Here is a 20,625-nt window from a genome sequence, read left to right as displayed (position 1 = left end):
GATTCCTAGGGTCTGAGAACCCTAGGTGGAGGGCCAGGTGGCACCCTTGGGCCTCTACTGCAAGTCTAGGGAGAGTTGTGGACCCCTGGGTAGCTTGCTGGTGTAAGAGGCCCATGGGTGGAGGGCAAGGGGGCACGCTGGGGCCTCAACTGCAAGTCCAGGGAGAGAAGTAGACCCCTGGGTAGCTTGCTGGGGAATAAAGCCCCTAGGTAGAGGGCCAGGGGTACCCTGGGGCCTCTACTGCAAGTCCAGGGAGAGAGTTGGACCCCTGGGTAGCTAGCTGGGATCAGAGGCCCTTAGGTGGAGGGCCAGGTGGCACCCTTGGGCCTCTTCTGCAAGTCTAGGGAGAGTTGTGGACCCCTGGGTAGCTTGCTGGGGTCAGAGGCCCCTTGGTGGAGGGCCAGCGGGCACCCTGGGGCCTCTACTGCAAGTCCAGGGAGAGAAGTGGGCCCCTGGGTAGCTTGCTGGGGTCAGAGGCCCCTAGGTGGAGGGCCAGGGGGCACCCTGGGGCCTATACTGCAAGTCCAGGGTGAGAGGTGGACCCCTGGGGAGCATTCTTGTGTCAGCCGCCCCTAGGTGGAGGGCCTGGGGGCACCCTGGGGCCTCTACTGCCAGTCCAGGGAGAGAGGTGGACCCCCTGGGTAGGTTGCTGGGGTCTTAGGCCCCTAGGTGGAGGGCCAGGGGGCACCCTGGGGCTAAGAATGCAAGTCCAGGGATAGTTGTGGACCCCTAGGGAGCTTTCTTGTGTCAGCCGCCCCTAGGTGGAGGGCCAGGGGGAACCCTGGGGCCTATACTGCAAGTGCAGGGAGAGAGGTGGACACCTGGGTAGTTTGTTTGGCTGAGAGTGGCCTAGGTGGAGGGCCAAGGGGCACCCAGGGGCCTCTACTGCAAGTCCAGGGAGAGTTGTGGACCCTTGGGTAACTTGCGGGGGTCAGAGGCCCCTGGGTGGATGGCAAGAGGGCACCCTGGGGCCTATACTGCAAGTCCAAGGAGAGATGTGGACCCCTGGGTAGCGTGCTGGGGTCAGAGGCCCCTAGGTGCAGGGCAAGGGGGCACCCTGGGGCCTCTACTGCAAGTCCAGGGAGAGTTGTGGACCCCTGGGTAGCTTGCTGGGGTCAGAGGCCCCTGGGTGGAGGGCAAGGGGGCACCCTGGTTCCTGTACTGCAAGTTCAGGAAGAGAGGTGGACCCCTGGTTAGCTTACTGGGGTCTTAGGCCCCTAGGTGGAGGGCCAGGGGGCACCCTGGGGCCTCTACTGCAAGTTCAGGAAGAGATGTGAACCCCTATGTAGCTTGCTGGGGTCAGAGGCCCCTAGCTGGAGGGCCAGGGGGCACCCTGGGGCCTCTACTGCAAGTACAGGGAAAGTTGTGGACCCCTGGGTAGCTTGCTGGGGTTAGAGGCCCATGGGTGGAGGGCAAAGGGGCACGCTGGGGCCTCTACTGCAAGTCCAGGGAGAGAAGTAGACCCCTGGGTAGCTTGCTGGGGAATAAAGCCCCTAGGTAGAGGGCCAGGGGTACCCTGGGGCCTCTACTGCAAGTCCAGGGAGAGAGTTGGACCCCTGGGTAGCTAGCTGGGATCAGAGGCCCTTAGATGGAGGGCCAGGGGGCACCCTGGGGCCTCTAGTGCAAGTCCAGGGATAGTTGTGGACCCCTTGGTAGATTCCTAGGGTCTGAGGACCCTAGGTGGAGGGCCAGGGGGCACCCTGGGGCATCTAGTGTAAGTCCAGGGATAGTTGTGGACCCCTTTGTAGATTCCTAGGGTCTGAGAACCCTAGGTGGAGGGCCAGGTGGCACCCTTGGGCCTCTACTGCAAGTCTAGGGAGAGTTGTGGACCCCTGGGTCGCTTGCTGGAGTCAGAGGCCCCTAGGTGGAGGGCAAGGGGGCTTCCTGTGGCCTCTACTGCAAGTCCATTGAGAGAGGTGGACCCCTGGGTAGCTTGCTGGGGTCGGAGGCCCCTAGGTTGAATGCCAGGGGGCACCCTGGGGCCTCTACTGCAAGTCCAGGGAGAGTTGTGGACCCCTTGGTAGCTTGCTGGGGTCAGAGGCCCCTAGGTGGAGGGCCAGGGGGCACCCTGGAGCCTATAATGCCAGTCCAGGGAAAGAGGTGGACCCCTTGGTAGATTCCTAGGGTCTGAGAACCCTAGGTGGAGGGCCAGGTGGCACCCTTGGGCCTCTACTGCAAGTCTAGGGAGAGTTGTGGACCCCAGGGTAGCTTGCTGGTGTAAGAGGCCCATGGGTGGAGGGCAAGGGGGCACGCTGGGGCCTCTACTGCAAGTCCAGGGAGAGAAGTAGACCCCTGGGTAGCTTGCTGGGGAATAAAGCCCCTAGGTAGAGGGCCAGGGGTACCCTGGGGCCTCTACTGCAAGTCCAGGGAGAGAGTTGGACCCCTGGGTAGCTAGCTGGGATCAGAGGCCCTTAGGTGGAGGGCCAGGTGGCACCCTTGGGCCTCTTCTGCAAGTCTAGGGAGAGTTGTGGACCCCTGGGTAGCTTGCTGGGGTCAGAGGCCCCTTGGTGGAGGGCCAGCGGGCACCCTGGGGCCTCTACTGCAAGTCCAGGGAGAGAAGTGGGCCCCTGGGTAGCTTGCTGGGGTCAGAGGCCCCTAGGTGGAGGGCCAGGGGGCACCCTGGGGCCTATACTGCAAGTCCAGGGTGAGAGGTGGACCCCTGGGGAGCATTCTTGTGTCAGCCGCCCCTAGGTGGAGGGCCTGGGGGCACCCTGGGGCCTCTACTGCCAGTCCAGGGAGAGAGGTGGACCCCCTGGGTAGGTTGCTGGGGTCTTAGGCCCCTAGGTGGAGGGCCAGGGGGCACCCTGGGGCTAAGAATGCAAGTCCAGGGATAGTTGTGGACCCCTAGGGAGCTTTCTTGTGTCAGCCGCCCCTAGGTGGAGGGCCAGGGGGAACCCTGGGGCCTATACTGCAAGTGCAGGGAGAGAGGTGGACACCTGGGTAGTTTGTTTGGCTGAGAGTGGCCTAGGTGGAGGGCCAAGGGGCACCCAGGGGCCTCTACTGCAAGTCCAGGGAGAGTTGTGGACCCTTGGGTAACTTGCGGGGGTCAGAGGCCCCTGGGTGGATGGCAAGAGGGCACCCTGGGGCCTATACTGCAAGTCCAAGGAGAGATATGGACCCCTGGGTAGCGTGCTGGGGTCAGAGGCCCCTAGGTGCAGGGCAAGGGGGCACCCTGGGGCCTCTACTGCAAGTCCAGGGAGAGTTGTGGACCCCTGGGTAGCTTGCTGGGGTCAGAGGCCCCTGGGTGGAGGGCAAGGGGGCACCCTGGTTCCTGTACTGCAAGTTCAGGAAGAGAGGTGGACCCCTGGTTAGCTTACTGGGGTCTTAGGCCCCTAGAAGGAGGGCCAGGGGGCACCCTGGGGCCTATACTGCAAGTCCAAGGAGAGATGTGGACCCCTACGTAGCTTGCTGGGGTCAGAAGCCCCTAGGTGGAGGGCCAGGGGCACCCTGGGGCCTCTACTGCAAGTACAGGGAAAGTTGTGGATCGCTGGGTACCTTGCTGGGGTTAGAGGCCCATGGGTGGAGGGCAAGGGGGCACGCTGAGCCTCTACTGCAAGTCCAGGGAGAGAAGTACACCCCTGGGTAGCTTGCTTGGGAATAAAGCCCCTAGGTAGAGGGCCAGGGGTACCCTGGGGCCTCTACTGCAAGTCCAGGGAGAGAGTTGGACCCCTGGGTAGCTAGCTGGGGTCAGAGGCCCTTAGGTGGAGGGCCAGGGGGCACCCTGGGGCCTCTAGTGCAAGTCCAGGGATAGTTGTGGACCCCTTGGTAGATTCCTAGGGTCTGAGGACCCTAGTTGGAGGGCCAGGTGGCACCCTTGGGCCTCTACTGCAAGTCTAGGGAGAGTTGTGGACCCCTGGGTAGCTTGCTGGGGTCAGACGCCCCTTGGTGGAGGGCCAGCGGGCACCCTGGGGCCTCTACTGCAAGTCCAGGGAGAGAAGTGGGCCCCTGGGTAGCTTGCTGTGGTCAGAGGCGCCTAGGTGGAGGGCAAGGGGGCTTCCTGGGGCCTCTACTGCAAGTCCAGGGAGAGTTGTGGACCCCTTGGTAGCTTGCTGGGGTCCGAGGCCCCTAGGGGGAGGGCCAGGGGGCACCCTGGGGCCTCTACTGCAAGTCCAGGGAGAGTTGTGGACCCCTTCGTAGCTTGCTGGTGTCAGAGGCCCCTAGGGGGAGGGCCAGGGGGCACCCTGGGGCCTATACTGCAAGCCCAGGGAGAGAGGTGGACCCCTGGGGAGCTTTCTTGTGTCAGCCGCCCCTAGGTGGAGGGCCTGGGGGCACCCTTGGGCCTCTACTGCCAGTGCAGGGAGAGAGGTGGACCCCTGGGTAGGTTGCTGGGGTCTTAGGCCCCTAGGTGGAGGGCCTGGGGGCACCCTGGGGCCTCTACTGCCAATCCAGGGAGAGAGGTGGACCCCCTGGGTAGCTTGCTGGGGTCAGAGGCCCCTAGGTGCAGGGCAAGGGGGCACCCTGGGGCCTCTACTGCAAGTCCAGGGAGAGAGGTGGACCCCTATGTAGCTTGCTGGGGTCAGAGGCCCCCTAGGTGGAGGGCAAGGGGGCACCCTGTCTCCTCTAATGCAAGTCAAGGGAAAGTTGTGGACCACTGGGTAGCTTGCTGGGGTCAGAGGCCCATGGGTGGAGGGCAAGGGGGCACGCTGGGGCCTATACTGCAAGTCCAGGGAGAGAGGTGGACCCCTGGGTAGCTTGCTGGGGATTAAAGCCCCTAGGTGGAGGGCCAGGGGGTACTCTAGGGCCTCTACTGCAAGTCCAGGGAGAGAGGTGGACCCCTGGGTAGCTAGCTGGGGTCAGAGGCCCTTAGGTGGAGGGCCTGGGGGCACCCTGGGGCTTCTAGTGCAAGTCCAGGGATAGTTGTGGACCCCTTGGTAGATTCCTAGGGTCTGAGGACCCTAGGTGGAGGGCCAGGTGGCACCCTTGGGCATCTACTGCAAGTCTAGGGAGAGCTGTGGACCCCTGGGTAGCTTGCTGGGGTCAGAGGCCCCTTGGTGGAGGGCCAGCGGGCACCCTGGGGCCTCTACTGCAAGTCCATGGAGAGAAGTGGGCCCCTGGGTAGCTTGCTGGGGTCAGAGGCCCCTAGGTGGAGGGCCAGGGGGAACCCTGGGGCCTATACTGCAAATGCAGGGAGAGAAGTGGACCCCTGGGTAGTTTGTTTGGCTGAGAGTGGCCTAGGTGGAGGGCCAAGGGGCACGCTTGGGCCTCTACTGCAAGTCCAGGGAGAGTTGTGGACCGTTGGGTAACTTGCGGGAGTACGAGGCCCCTGGGTGGATGGCAAGGGGGCACCCTGGGGCCTATACTTCAAGTCCAGGGAGAGAGGTGGACCCCTGGGTAGCTAGCTGGGGTCTTAGGCACTTAGTTGGAGGGCCTGGGGGCACCCTGGGGCCTATACTGCAAGTCCAGGGAGAGAGGTGGACACCTGGGGAGCTTTCTTGTGTCAGCAGCCCCTAGGTGGAGGGCCTGGGGGCACCCTGGGGCCTCTACTGCCAGTCCAGGGAGAGAGGTGGACCCCCTGGGTAGCTTGCTGGGGTCTTAGGCCCTTAGGTGGAGGGCCAGGGGCACCTTAGGGCCTATACTGCAAGTCCAAGGAGAGATGTGGACCCCTGGGTAGCGTGCTGGGGTCAGAGGCCCCTAGGTGCAGGGCAAGGGGGCACCCTGGGGCCTCTACTGCAAGTCCAAGGAGAGTTGTGGACCCCTGGGTAGCTTGCTGGGGTCAGAGGCCCCTGGGTGGAGGGCAAGAGGGCACCCTGGTTCCTATAGTGCAAGTTCAGGGAGAGAGGTGGACCCCTGGGTGGCTTTCTGGGGTCTTAGGCCCCTAGGTGGAGGGCCAGGGGGCACCCTGGGGCCTATACTGCAAGTCCAAGGAGAGAAGTGGACCCCTATGTAGCTTGCTGGGGTCAGAGGCCCCTAGGTGGAGGGCGAGGGGGCACCCTGTGGCCTCAACTGCAAGTAGAGGGAAAGTTGTGGACCCCCTGGGTAGCTTGCTGGGGTCTTAGGCCCTTAGGTGGAGGGCCAGGGTGCACCTTAGGGCCTATACTGCAAGTCCAAGGAGAGATGTGGACCCCTGGGTAGCGTGCTGGGGTCAGAGGCCCCTAGGTGCAGGGCAAGGGGGCACCCTGGGGCCTCTACTGCAATTCCAGGGAGAGTTGTGGACCCCTGGGTAGCTTGCTGGGGTCAGAGGCCCCTGGGTGGAGGGCAAGGGGGCACTCTGGTTCCTGTACTGCAAGTTCAGGAAGAGAGGTGGACCCCTGGGTAGCTTTCTGGGGTCTTAGGCCCCTAGGTGGAGGGCCAGGGGGCACCCTGGGGCCTATACTGCAAGTACAAGGAGAGATTTGGACCCCTAAGTAGCTTGATGGGGTCAGAGGCCCCTAGGTGGAGGGCCAGGGGGCACCCTGGGGCCTCTACTGCAAGTACAGGGAAAGTTGTGGACCCCTGGGTAGCTTGCTGGGGTTAGAGGCCCATGGGTGGAGGGCAAGGGGGCACGCTGGGGCCTCTACTGCAAGTCCAGGGAGAGAAGTACACCCCTGGGTAGCTTGCTGGGGAATAAAGCCCCTAGGTAGAGGGCCAGGGGTACCCTGGGGCCTCTACTGCAAGTCCAGGGAGAGAGTTGGACCCCTGGGTAGCTAGCTGGGGTCAGAGGCCCTTAGGTGGAGGGCCTGGGGGCACCCTGGGGCCTCTAGTGCAAGTCCAGGGATAGTTGTGGACCCCTTGGTAGATTCCTAGGGTCTGAGGACGCTAGTTGGAGGGCCAGGTGGCACCCTTGGGCCTCTACTGCAAGTCTAGGGAGAGTTGTGGACCCCTGGGTAGCTTGCTGGGGTCAGAGGCCCCTTGGTGGAGGGCCAGCGGGCACCCTGGGGCCTCTACTGCAAGTCCAGGGAGAGAAGTGGGCCCCTGGGTAGCTTGCTGTGGTCAGAGGCCCCTAGGTGGAGGGCAAGGGGGCTTCCTGGGGCCTCTATTGCAAGTCCATTGAGAGAGGTGGACCCCTGGGTATCTAGTTGGGGTCGTAGGCCCCTAGGTGGAATGCCAGGGGGCACCCTGGGGCCTCTACTGCAAGTCCAAGGAGAGTTGTGGACCCCTTGGTAGCTTGCTGGGGTCCGAGGCCCCTAGGGGGAGGGCCAGGGGGCACCCTGGGGCCTCTACTGCAAGTCCAGGGAGAGTTGTGGACCCCTTCGTAGCTTGCTGGGGTCCGAGGCCCCTAGGGGGAGGGCCAGGGGGCACCCTGGGGCCTATACTGCAAGTCCAGGGAGAGAGGTGGACCCCTGGGGAGCTTTCTTGTGTCAGCCGCCCCTAGGTGGAGGGCCTGGGGGCACCCTGGGGCCTCTACTGCCAGTCCAGGGAGAGAGGTGGACCCCCTGGGTAGCTTGCTGGGGTCAGAGGCCCCTAGGTGCAGGGCAAGGGGGCACCCTGGGGCCTCTACTGCAAGTCCAGGGAGAGAAGTAGACCCCTGGGTGGCTTTCTGGGGTCTTAGGCCCCTGGGTGGAGGGCCAGGGGGCACCCTGGGGCCTATACTGCAAGTCCAAGGAGAGATGTGGACCCCTATGTAGCTTGCTGGGGTCAGAGGCCCCTTGGTGGAGGGCGAGGGGGCACCCTGGTTCCTGTACTGCAAGTTCAAGAAGAGAGGTGGACCCCTGGGTAGCTTCCTGGGGTCAGAGGCCCCTAGGTGGAGGGCCAGGGTGAACCCTGGGGCCTATACTGCAAGTGCAGGGAGAGAGGTGGACCCCTGGGTAGTTTGTTTGGCTGAGAGTGGCCCAGGTGGAGGGCCAAGGGGCACCCAGGGGCCTCTACTGCAAGTCCAGGGAGAGTTGTGGACCCTTGGGTAACTTGCGGGGGTCAGAGGCCCCTGGGTGGATGGCAAGGGGGCACCCTGGGGCCTATACTTCAAGTCCAGGGAGAGAGGTGGACCCCTGGGTAGCTTGCTGGGGTCTTAGGCACTTAGGTGGAGGGCCTGGGGGCACCCTGGGGCCTATACTGCAAGTCCAGGGAGAGAGGTTGACACATGGGGAGCTTTCTTGTGTCAGCAGCCCCTAGGAGGAGGGCCTGGGGGCACCCTGGGGCCTCTACTGCCAGTCCAGGGAGAGAGGTGGACCCCCTGGGTAGCTTGCTGGGGTCTTAGGCCCTTAGGTGGAGGGCCAGGGAGTACCTTAGGGCCTATACTGCAAGTCCAAGGAGAGATGTGGACCCCTGGGTAGCGTGCTGGGGTCAGAGGCCCCTAGGTGCAGGGCAAGGGGGCACCCTGGGGCCTCTACTGCAAGTCCAGGGAGAGTTGTGGACCCCTGGGTAGCTTGCTGGGGTCAGAGGCCCCTGGGTGGAGGGCAAGGGGGCACCCTGGTTCCTGTACTGCAAGTTCAAGAAGAGAGGTGGACCCCTGGGTAGCTTTCTGGGGTCTTAGGCCCCTAGGTGGAGGGCCAGGGGGCACCCTGGGGCCTATACTGCAAGTCCAAGGAGCGATGTGGACCCCTATGTAGCTTGCTGGGGTCAGAGGCCCCTAGGTGGAGGGCCAGGGGGCACCCTGGGGCCTATACTGCAAGTCCAAGGAGAGATGTGGACCCCTGGGTAGCGTGCTGGGGTCAGAGGCCCCTAGGTGCAGGGCAAGGGGGCACCCTGGGGCCTCTACTGCAAGTCCAGGGAGAGTTGTGGACCCCTGGGTAGCTTGCTGGGGTCAGAGGCCCCTGGGTGGAGGGCAAGGGGGCACCCTGGTTCCTGTACTGCAAGTTCAGGAAGAGAGGTGGACCCCTGGGTAGCTTACTGGGGTCTTAGGCCCCTAGAAGGAGGGCCAGGGGGCACCCTGGGGCCTATACTGCAAGTCCAAGGAGAGATGTGGACCCCTACGTAGCTTGCTGGGGTCAGAAGCCCCTAGGTGGAGGGCCAGGGGCACCCTGGGGCCTCTACTGCAAGTACAGGGAAAGTTGTGGATCGCTGGGTACCTTGCTGGGGTTAGAGGCCCATGGGTGGAGGGCAAGGGGGCACGCTGAGCCTCTACTGCAAGTCCAGGGAGAGAAGTACACCCCTGGGTAGCTTGCTTGGGAATAAAGCCCCTAGGTAGAGGGCCAGGGGTACCCTGGGGCCTCTACTGCAAGTCCAGGGAGAGAGTTGAACCCCTGGGTAGCTAGCTGGGGTCAGAGGCCCTTAGGTGGAGGGCCAGGGGGCACCCTGGGGCCTCTAGTGCAAGTCCAGGGATAGTTGTGGACCCCTTGGTAGATTCCTAGGGTCTGAGGACCCTAGTTGGAGGGCCAGGTGGCACCCTTGGGCCTCTACTGCAAGTCTAGGGAGAGTTGTGGACCCCTGGGTAGCTTGCTGGGGTCAGAGGCCCCTTGGTGGAGGGCCAGCGGGCACCCTGGGGCCTCTACTGCAAGTCCAGGGAGAGAAGTGGGCCCCTGGGTAGCTTGCTGTGGTCAGAGGCGCCTAGGTGGAGGGCAAGGGGGCTTCCTGGGGCCTCTACTGCAAGTCCAGGGAGAGTTGTGGACCCCTTGGTAGCTTGCTGGGGTCCGAGGCCCCTAGGGGGAGGGCCAGGGGGCACCCTGGGGCCTCTACTGCAAGTCCAGGGAGAGTTGTGGACCCCTTCGTAGCTTGCTGGTGTCAGAGGCCCCTAGGGGGAGGGCCAGGGGGCACCCTGGGACCTATACTGCAAGCCCAGGGAGAGAGGTGGACCCCTGGGGAGCTTTCTTGTGTCAGCCGCCCCTAGGTGGAGGGCCTGGGGGCACCCTTGGGCCTCTACTGCCAGTGCAGGGAGAGAGGTGGACCCCTGGGTAGGTTGCTTGGGTCTTAGGCCCCTAGGTGGAGGGCCTGGGGGCACCCTGGGGCCTCTACTGCCAATCCAGGGAGAGAGGTGGACCCCCTGGGTAGCTTGCTGGGGTCAGAGGCCCCTAGGTGCAGGGCAAGGGGGCACCCTGGGGCCTCTACTGCAAGTCCAGGGAGAGAGGTGGACCCCTATGTAGCTTGCTGGGGTCAGAGGCCCCCTAGGTGGAGGGCAAGGGGGCACCCTGTCTCCTCTAATGCAAGTCAAGGGAAAGTTGTGGACCACTGGGTAGCTTGCTGGGGTCAGAGGCCCATGGGTGGAGGGCAAGGGGGCACGCTGGGGCCTATACTGCAAGTCCAGGGAGAGAGGTGGACCCCTGGGTAGCTTGCTGGGGATTAAAGCCCCTAGGTGGAGGGCCAGGGGGTACTCTAGGGCCTCTACTGCAAGTCCAGGGAGAGAGGTGGACCCCTGGGTAGCTAGCTGGGGTCAGAGGCCCTTAGGTGGAGGGCCTGGGGGCACCCTGGGGCTTCTAGTGCAAGTCCAGGGATAGTTGTGGACCCCTTGGTAGATTCCTAGGGTCTGAGGACCCTAGGTGGAGGGCCAGGTGGCACCCTTGGGCATCTACTGCAAGTCTAGGGAGAGCTGTGGACCCCTGGGTAGCTTGCCGGGGTCAGAGGCCCCTTGGTGGAGGGCCAGCGGGCACCCTGGGGCCTCTACTGCAAGTCCAGGGAGAGAAGTGGGCCCCTGGGTAGCTTGCTGGGGTCAGAGGCCCCTAGGTGGAGGGCCAGGGGGAACCCTGGGGCCTATACTGCAAATGCAGGGAGAGAGGTGGACCCCTGGGTAGTTTGTTTGGCTGAGAGTGGCCTAGGTGGAGGGCCAAGGGGCACGCTTGGGCCTCTACTGCAAGTCCAGGGAGAGTTGTGGACCGTTGGGTAACTTGCGGGAGTACGAGGCCCCTGGGTGGATTGCAAGGGGGCACCCTGGGGCCTATACTTCAAGTCCAGGGAGAGAGGTGGACCCCTGGGTAGCTAGCTGGGGTCTTAGGCACTTAGTTGGAGGGCCTGGGGGCACCCTGGGGCCTATACTGCAAGTCCAGGGAGAGAGGTGGACACCTGGGGAGCTTTCTTGTGTCAGCAGCCCCTAGGTGGAGGGCCTGGGGGCACCCTGGGGCCTCTACTGCCAGTCCAGGGAGAGAGGTGGACCCCCTGGGTAGCTTGCTGGGGTCTTAGGCCCTTAGGTGGAGGGCCAGGGGCACCTTAGGGCCTATACTGCAAGTCCAAGGAGAGATGTGGACCCCTGGGTAGCGTGCTGGGGTCAGAGGCCCCTAGGTGCAGGGCAAGGGGGCACCCTGGGGCCTCTACTGCAAGTCCAAGGAGAGTTGTGGACCCCTGGGTAGCTTGCTGGGCTCAGAGGCCCCTGGGTGGAGGGCAAGAGGGCACCCTGGTTCCTATAGTGCAAGTTCAGGGAGAGAGGTGGACCCCTGGGTGGCTTTCTGGGGTCTTAGGCCCCTAGGTGGAGGGCCAGGGGGCACCCTGGGGCCTATACTGCAAGTCCAAGGAGAGAAGTGGACCCCTATGTAGCTTGCTGGGGTCAGAGGCCCCTAGGTGGAGGGCGAGGGGGCACCCTGTGGCCTCAACTGCAAGTAGAGGGAAAGTTGTGGACCCCCTGGGTAGCTTGCTGGGGTCTTAGGCCCTTAGGTGGAGGGCCAGGGTGCACCTTAGGGCCTATACTGCAAGTCCAAGGAGAGATGTGGACCCCTGGGTAGCGTGCTGGGGTCAGAGGCCCCTAGGTGCAGGGCAAGGGGGCACCCTGGGGCCTCTACTGCAAGTCCAGGGAGAGTTGTGGACCCCTGGGTAGCTTGCTGGGGTCAGAGGCCCCTGGGTGGAGGGCAAGGGGGCACTCTGGTTCCTGTACTGCAAGTTCAGGAAGAGAGGTGGACCCCTGGGTAGCTTTCTGGGGTCTTAGGCCCCTAGGTGGAGGGCCAGGGGGCACCCTGGGGCCTATACTGCAAGTACAAGGAGAGATTTGGACCCCTAAGTAGCTTGATGGGGTCAGAGGCCCCTAGGTGGAGGGCCAGGGGGCACCCTGGGGCCTCTACTGCAAGTACAGGGAAAGTTGTGGACCCCTGGGTAGCTTGCTGGGGTTAGAGGCCCATGGGTGGAGGGCAAGGGGGCACGCTGGGGCCTCTACTGCAAGTCCAGGGAGAGAAGTACACCCCTGGGTAGCTTGCTGGGGAATAAAGCCCCTAGGTAGAGCGCCAGGGGTACCCTGGGGCCTCTACTGCAAGTCCAGGGAGAGAGTTGGACCCCTGGGTAGCTAGCTGGGGTCAGAGGCCTTTAGGTGGAGGGCCTGGGGGCACCCTGGGGCCTCTAGTGCAAGTCCAGGGATAGTTGTGGACCCCTTGGTAGATTCCTAGGGTCTGAGGACCCTAGTTGGAGGGCCAGGTGGCACCCTTGGGCCTCTACTGCAAGTCTAGGGAGAGTTGTGGACCCCTGGGTAGCTTGCTGGGGTCAGAGGCCCCTTGGTGGAGGGCCAGCGGGCACCCTGGGGCCTCTACTGCAAGTCCAGGGAGAGAAGTGGGCCCCTGGGTAGCTTGCTGTGGTCAGAGGCCCCTAGGTGGAGGGCAAGGGGGCTTCCTGGGGCCTCTATTGCAAGTCCATTGAGAGAGGTGGACCCCTGGGTATCTAGTTGGGGTCGTAGGCCCCTAGGTGGAATGCCAGGGGGCACCGTGGGGCCTCTACTGCAAGTCCAAGGAGAGTTGTGGACCCCTTAGTAGCTTGCTGGGGTCCGAGGCCCCTAGGGGGAGGGCCAGGGGGCACCCTGGGGCCTCTACTGCAAGTCCAGGGAGAGTTGTGGACCCCTTCGTAGCTTGCTGGGGTCAGAGGCCCCTAGGGGGAGGGCCAGGGGGCACCCTGGGGCCTATACTGCAAGTCCAGGGAGAGAGGTGGACCCCTGGGGAGCTTTCTTGTGTCAGCCGCCCCTAGGTGGAGGGCCTGGGGGCACCCTGGGGCCTCTACTGCCAGTCCAGGAAGAGAGGTGGACCCCCTGGGTAGCTTGCTGGGGTCAGAGGCCCCTAGGTGCAGGGCAAGGGGGCACCCTGGGGCCTCTACTGCAAGTCCATGGAGAGAGGTAGACCCCTGGGTGGCTTTCTGGGGTCTTAGGCCCCTTGGTGGAGGGCCAGGGGGCACCCTGGGGCCTATACTGCAAGTCCAAGGAGAGATGTGGACCCCTATGTAGCTTGCTGGGGTCAGAGGCCCCTTGGTGGAGGGCGAGGGGGCACCCTGGTTCCTGTACTGCAAGTTCAAGAAGAGAGGTGGACCCCTGGGTAGCTTCCTGGGGTCAGAGGCCCCTAGGTGGAGGGCCAGGGTGAACCCTGGGGCCTATACTGCAAGTGCAGGGAGAGAGGTGGACCCCTGGGTAGTTTGTTTGGCTGAGAGTGGCCCAGGTGGAGGGCCAAGGGGCACCCAGGGGCCTCTACTGCAAGTCCAGGGAGAGTTGTGGACCCTTGGGTAACTTGCGGGGGTCAGAGGCCCCTGGGTGGATGGCAAGGGGGCACCCTGGGGCCTATACTTCAAGTCCAGGGAGAGAGGTGGACCCCTGGGTAGCTTGCTGGGGTCTTAGGCACTTAGGTGGAGGGCCTGGGGGCACCCTGGGGCCTATACTGCAAGTCCAGGGAGAGAGGTTGACACCTGGGGAGCTTTCTTGTGTCAGCAGCCCCTAGGAGGAGGGCCTGGGGGCACCCTGGGGCCTCTACTGCCAGTCCAGGGAGAGAGGTGGACCCCCTGGGTAGCTTGCTGGGGTCTTAGGCCCTTAGGTGGAGGGCCAGGGAGTACCTTAGGGCCTATACTGCAAGTCCAAGGAGAGATGTGGACCCCTGGGTAGCGTGCTGGGGTCAGAGGCCCCTAGGTGCAGGGCAAGGGGGCACCCTGGGGCCTCTACTGCAAGTCCAGGGAGAGTTGTGGACCCCTGGGTAGCTTGCTGGGGTCAGAGGCCCCTGGGTGGAGGGCAAGGGGGCACCCTGGTTCCTGTACTGCAAGTTCAAGAAGAGAGGTGGACCCCTGGGTAGCTTTCTGGGGTCTTAGGCCCCTAGGTGGAGGGCCAGGGGGCACCCTGGGGCCTATACTGCAAGTCCAAGGAGAGATGTGGACCCCTATGTAGCTTGCTGGGGTCAGAGGCCCCTAGGTGGAGGGCCAGGGGGCACCCTGGGGCCTATACTGCAAGTCCAAGGAGAGATGTGGACCCCTATGTAGCTTGCTGGGGTCAGAGGCCCCTAGGTGGAGGGCCAGGGGGCACGCTGGGGCCTCTACTGCAAGTACAGGGAAAGTTGTGGACCCCTGGGTAGCTTGCTGGGGTTAGAGGACCATGGGTGGAGGGCAAGGGGGCACGCTGGGGCCTCTACTAAAAGTCCAGGGAGAGAAGTACACTACTGGATAGCTTGCTGGGGAATAAAGCCCCTAGGTAGAGGGCCAGGGGTACCCTGGGGCCTCTAGTGCAAGTCCAGGGATAGTTGTGGACCCCTTGGTAGATTCCTAGGGTCTGAGGACCCTACTTGGAGGGTTAGGTGCACCCTTGGGCCTCTACTGCAAGTCTAGGGAGAGTTGTGGACCCCTGGGTAGCTTGCTGGGGTCAGAGCCCCCTTGGTGGAGGGCCAGCGGGCACCCTGGGGCCTCTACTGCAAGTCCAGGGAGAGAAGTGGGCCCCTGGGTAGCTTGCTGTGGTCAGAGGCCCCTAGGTGGAGGGCAAGGGGGCTTCCTGGGGCCTCTATTGCTAGTCCATTGAGAGAGGTGGACCCCTGGGTAGCTTGCTGGGGTCGGAGGCCCCTAGGTTGAATGCCAGGGGGCACCCTGGGGCCTCTACTGCAAGTCCAGGGAGAGTTGTGGACCCCTTGGTAGCTTGCTGGGGTCAGAGGCCCCTAGGTGGAGGGCCAGGGGGCACCCTGGAGCCTATAATGCCAGTCCAGGGAAAGAGGTGGACCCCTTGGTAGATTCCTAGGGTCTGAGAACCCTAGGTGGAGGGCCAGGTGGCACCCTTGGGCCTCTACTGCAAGTCTAGGGAGAGTTGTGGACCCCTGGGTAGCTTGCTGGTGTAAGAGACCCATGGGTGGAGGGCAAGGGGGCACGCTGGGGCCTCTACTGCAAGTCCAGGGAGAGAAGTAGACCCCTGGGTAGCTTGCTGGGGAATAAAGCCCCTAGGTAGAGGGCCAGGGGTACCCTGGGGCCTCTACTGCAAGTCCAGGGAGAGAGTTGGACCCCTGGGTAGCTAGCTGGGATCAGAGGCCCTTAGGTGGAGGGCCAGGTGGCACCCTTGGGCCTCTACTGCAAGTCTAGGGAGAGTTGTGGACCCCTGGGTAGCTTGCTGGGGTCAGAGGCCCCTTGGTGGAGGGCCAGCGGGCACCCTGGGGCCTCTACTGCAAGTCCAGGGAGAGAAGTGGGCCCCTGGGTAGCTTGCTGGGGTCAGAGGCCCCTAGGTGGAGGGCCAGGGGGCACCCTGGGGCCTATACTGCAAGTCCAGGGTGAGAGGTGGACCCCTGGGGAGCTTTCTTGTGTCAGCCGCCCCTAGGTGGAGGGCCTGGGGGCACCCTGGGGCCTCTACTGCCAGTCCAGGGAGAGAGGTGGACCCCCTGGGTAGGTTGCTGGGGTCTTAGGCCCCTAGGTGGAGGGCCAGGGGGCACCCTGGGGCTAAGAATGCAAGTCCAGGGATAGTTGTGGACCCCTGGGGAGCTTTCTTGTTTCAGCCGCCCCTAGGTGGAGGGCCAGGGGGAACCCTGGGGCCTATACTGCAAGTGCAGGGAGAGAGGTGGACACCTGGGTAGTTTGTTTGGCTGAGAGTGGCATAGGTGGAGGGCCAAGGGGCACCCAGGGGCCTCTACTGCAAGTCCAGGGAGAGTTGTGGACCCTTGGGTAACTTGCGGGGGTCAGAGGCCCCTGGGTGGATGGCAAGGGGGCACCCTGGGGCCTATACTGCAAGTCCAAGGAGAGATGTGGACCCCTGGGTAGCGTGCTGGGGTCAGAGGCCCCTAGGTGCAGGGCAAGGGGGCACCCTGGGGCCTCTACTGCAAGTCCAGGGAGAGTTGTGGACCCCTGGGTAGCTTGCTGGGGTCAGAGGCCCCTGGGTGGAGGGCAAGGGGGCACCCTGGTTCCTGTACTGCAAGTTCAGGAAGAGAGGTGGACCCCTGGGTAGCTTACTGGGGTCTTAGGCCCCTAGAAGGAGGGCCAGGGGGCACCCTGGGGCCTATACTGCAAGTCCAAGGAGAGATGTGGACCCCTACGTAGCTTGCTGGGGTCAGAAGCCCCTAGGTGGAGGGCCAGGGGCACCCTGGGGCCTCTACTGCATGTACAGGGAAAGTTGTGGATCGCTGGGTACCTTGCTGGGGTTAGAGGCCCATGGGTGGAGGGCAAGGGGGCACGCTGAGCCTCTACTGCAAGTCCAGGGAGAGAAGTACACCCCTGGGTAGCTTGCTTGGGAATAAAGCCCCTAGGTAGAGGGCCAGGGGTACCCTGGGGCCTCTACTGCAAGTCCAGGGAGAGAGTTGGACCCCTGGGTAGCTAGCTGGGGTCAGAGGCCCTTAGGTGGAGGGCCAGGGGGCACCCTGGGGCCTCTAGTGCAAGTCCAGGGATAGTTGTGGACCCCTTGGTAGATTCCTAGGGTCTGAGGACCCTAGTTGGAGGGCCAGGTGGCACCCTTGGGCCTCTACTGCAAGTTTAGGGAGAGTTGTGGACCCCTGGGTAGCTTGCTGGGGTCAGAGGCCCCTTGGTGGAGGGCCAGCGGGCACCCTGGGGCCTCTACTGCAAGTCCAGGGAGAGAAGTGGGCCCCTGGGTAGCTTGCTGTGGTCAGAGGCGCCTAGGTGGAGGGCAAGGGGGCTTCCTGGGGCCTCTACTGCAAGTCCAGGGAGAGTTGTGGACCCCTTGGTAGCTTGCTGGGGTCCGAGGCCCCTAGGGGGAGGGCCAGGGGGCACCCTGGGGCCTCTACTGCAAGTCCAGGGAGAGTTGTGGACCCCTTTGTAGCTTGCTGGTGTCAGAGGCCCCTAGGGGGAGGGCCAGGGGGCACCCTGGGGCCTATACTGCAAGCCCAGGGAGAGAGGTGGACCCCTGGGGAGCTTTCTTGTGTCAGCCGCCCCTTGATGGAGGGCCTGGGGGCACCCTTGGGCCTCTACTGCCAGTGCAGGGAGAGAGGTGGACCCCTGGGTAGGTTGCTTGGGTCTTAGGCCCCTAGGTGGAGGGCCTGGGGGCACCCTGGGGCCTCTACTGCCAATCCAGGGAGAGAGGTGGACCCCCTGGGTAGCTTGCTGGGGTCAGAGGCCCCTAGGTGCAGGGCAAGGGGGCACCCTGGGGCCTCTACTGCAAGTCCAGGGAGAGAGGTGGACCCCTATGTAGCTTGCTGGGGTCAGAGGCCCCCTAGGTGGAGGGCAAGGGGGCACCCTGTCTCCTCTAATGCAAGTCAAGGGAAAGTTGTGGACCACTGGGTAGCTTGCTGGGGTCAGAGGCCCATGGGTGGAGGGCAAGGGGGCACGCTGGGGCCTATACTGCAAGTCCAGGGAGAGAGGTGGACCCCTGGGTAGCTTGCTGGGGATTAAAGCCCCTAGGTGGAGGGCCAGGGGGTACTCTAGGGCCTCTACTGCAAGTCCAGGGAGAGAGGTGGACCCCTGGGTAGCTAGCTGGGGTCAGAGGCCCTTAGGTGGAGGGCCTGGGGGCACCCTGGGGCTTCTAGTGCAAGTCCAGGAATAGTTGTGGACCCCTTGGTAGATTCCTAGGGTCTGAGGACCCTAGGTGGAGGGCCAGGTGGCACCCTTTTGCATCTACTGCAAGTCTAGGGAGAGCTGTGGACCCCTGGGTAGCTTGCTGGGGTCAGAGGCCCCTTGGTGGAGGGCCAGCGGGCACCCTGGGGCCTCTACTGCAAGTCCAGGGAGAGAAGTGGGCCCCTGGGTACCTTGCTGGGGTCAGAGGCCCCTAGGTGGAGGGCCAGGGGGAACCCTGGGGCCTATACTGCAAATGCAGGGAGAGAGGTGGACCCCTGGGTAGTTTGTTTGGCTGAGAGTGGCCTAGGTGGAGGGCCAAGGGGCACGCTTGGGCCTCTACTGCAAGTCCAGGGAGAGTTGTGGACCCTTGGGTAACTTGCGGGAGTACGAGGCCCCTGGGTGGATGGCAAGGGGGCACCCTGGGGCCTATACTTCAAGTCCAGGGAGAGAGGTGGACCCCTGGGTAGCTAGCTGGGGTCTTAGGCACTTAGTTGGAGGGCCTGGGGGCACCCTGGGGCCTATACTGCAAGTCCAGGGAGAGAGGTGGACACCTGGGGAGCTTTCTTGTGTCAGCAGCCCCTAGGTGGAGGGCCTGGGGGCACCCTGGGGCCTCTACTGCCAGTCCAGGGAGAGAGGTGGACCCCCTGGGTAGCTTGCTGGGGTCTTAGGCCCTTAGGTGGAGGGCCAGGGGCACCTTAGGGCCTATACTGCAAGTCCAAGGAGAGATGTGGACCCCTGGGTAGCGTGCTGGGGTCAGAGGCCCCTAGGTGCAGGGCAAGGGGGCACCCTGGGGCCTCTACTGCAAGTCCAAGGAGAGTTGTGGACCCCTGGGTAGCTTGCTGGGGTCAGAGGCCCCTGGGTGGAGGGCAAGAGGGCACCCTGGTTCCTATAGTGCAAGTTCAGGGAGAGAGGTGGACCCCTGGGTGGCTTTCTGGGGTCTTAGGCCCCTAGGTGGAGGGCCAGGGGGCACCCTGGGGCCTATACTGCAAGTCCAAGGAGAGAAGTGGACCCCTATGTAGCTTGCTGGGATCAGAGGCCCCTAGGTGGAGGGCGAGGGGGCACCCTGTGGCCTCAACTGCAAGTAGAGGGAAAGTTGTGGACCCCCTGGGTAGCTTGCTGGGGTCTTAGGCCCTTAGGTGGAGGGCCAGGGTGCACCTTAGGGCCTATACTGCAAGTCCAAGGAGAGATGTGGACCCCTGGGTAGCGTGCTGGGGTCAGAGGCCCCTAGGTGCAGGGCAAGGGGGCACCCTGGGGCCTCTACTGCAAGTCCAGGGAGAGTTGTGGACCCCTGGGTAGCTTGCTGGGGTCAGAGGCCCCTGGGTGGAGGGCAAGGGGGCACTCTGGTTCCTGTACTGCAAGTTCAGGAAGAGAGGTGGACCCCTGGGTAGCTTTCTGGGGTCTTAGGCCCCTAGGTGGAGGGCCAGGGGGCACCCTGGGGCCTATACTGCAAGTACAAGGAGAGATTTGGACCCCTAAGTAGCTTGATGGGGTCAGAGGCCCCTAGGTGGAGGGCCAGGGGGCACCCTGGGGCCTCTACTGCAAGTACAGGGAAAGTTGTGGACCCCTGGGTAGCTTGCTGGGGTTAGAGGCCCATGGGTGGAGGGCAAGGGGGCACGCTGGGGCCTCTACTGCAAGTCCAGGGAGAGAAGTACACCCCTGGGTAGCTTGCTGGGGAATAAAGCCCCTAGGTAGAGGGCCAGGGGTACCCTGGGGCCTCTACTGCAAGTCCAGGGAGAGAGTTGGACCCCTGGGTAGCTAGCTGGGGTCAGAGGCCCTTAGGTGGAGGGCCTGGGGGCACCCTGGGGCCTCTAGTGCAAGTCCAGGGATAGTTGTGGACCCCTTGGTAGATTCCTAGGGTCTGAGGACCCTAGTTGGAGGGCCAGGTGGCACCCTTGGGCCTCTACTGCAAGTCTAGGGAGAGTTGTGGACCCCTGGGTAGCTTGCTGGGGTCAGAGGCCCCTTGGTGGAGGGCCAGCGGGCACCCTGGGGCCTCTACTGCAAGTCCAGGGAGAGAAGTGGGCCCCTGGGTAGCTTGCTGTGGTCAGAGGCCCCTAGGTGGAGGGCAAGGGGGCTTCCTGGGGCCTCTATTGCAAGTCCATTAAGAGAGGTGGACCCCTGGGTATCTAGTTGGGGTCGTAGGCCCCTAGGTGGAATGCCAGGGGGCACCCTGGGGCCTCTACTGCAAGTCCAAGGAGAGTTGTGGACCCCTTGGTAGCTTGCTGGGGTCCGAGGCCCCTAGGGGGAGGGCCAGGGGGCACCCTGGGGCCTCTACTGCAAGTCCAGGGAGAGTTGTGGACCCCTTCGTAGCTTGCTGGGGTCAGAGGCCCCTAGGGGGAGGGCCAGGGGGCACCCTGGGGCCTATACTGCAAGTCCAGGGAGAGAGGTGGACCCCTGGGGAGCTTTCTTGTGTCAGCCGCCCCTAGGTGGAGGGCCTGGGGGCACCCTGGGGCCTCTACTGCCAGTCCAGGGAGAGAGGTGGACCCCCTGGGTAGCTTGCTGGGGTCAGAGGCCCCTAGGTGCAGGGCAAGGGGGCACCCTGGGGCCTCTACTGCAAGTCCAGGGAGAGAGGTAGACCCCTGGGTGGCTTTCTGGGGTCTTAGGCCCCTGGGTGGAGGGCCAGGGGGCACCCTGGGGCCTATACTGCAAGTCCAAGGAGAGATGTGGACCCCTATGTAGCTTGCTGGGGTCAGAGGCCCCTTGGTGGAGGGCGAGGGGGCACCCTGGTTCATGTACTGCAAGTTCAAGAAGAGAGGTGGACCCCTGGGTAGCTTCCTGGGGTCAGAGGCCCCTAGGTGGAGGGCCAGGGTGAACCCTGGGGCCTATACTGCAAGTGCAGGGAGAGAGGTGGACCCCTGGGTAGTTTGTTTGGCTGAGAGTGGCCCAGGTGGAGGGCCAAGGGGCACCCAGGGGCCTCTACTGCAAGTCCAGGGAGAGTTGTGGACCCTTGGGTAACTTGCGGGGGTCAGAGGCCCCTGGGTGGATGGCAAGGGGGCACCCTGGGGCCTATACTTCAAGTCCAGGGAGAGAGGTGGACCCCTGGGTAGCTTGCTGGGGTCTTAGGCACTTAGGTGGAGGGCCTGGGGGCACCCTGGGGCCTATACTGCAAGTCCAGGGAGAGAGGTTGACACCTGGGGAGCTTTCTTGTGTCAGCAG

Source organism: Danio rerio, chromosome 24, assembly GCF_049306965.1.
Source record: "Danio rerio strain Tuebingen ecotype United States chromosome 24, GRCz12tu, whole genome shotgun sequence".
NCBI lineage: Eukaryota > Metazoa > Chordata > Actinopteri > Cypriniformes > Danionidae > Danio > Danio rerio.
This window is presented reverse-complemented; position numbering follows the sequence as displayed.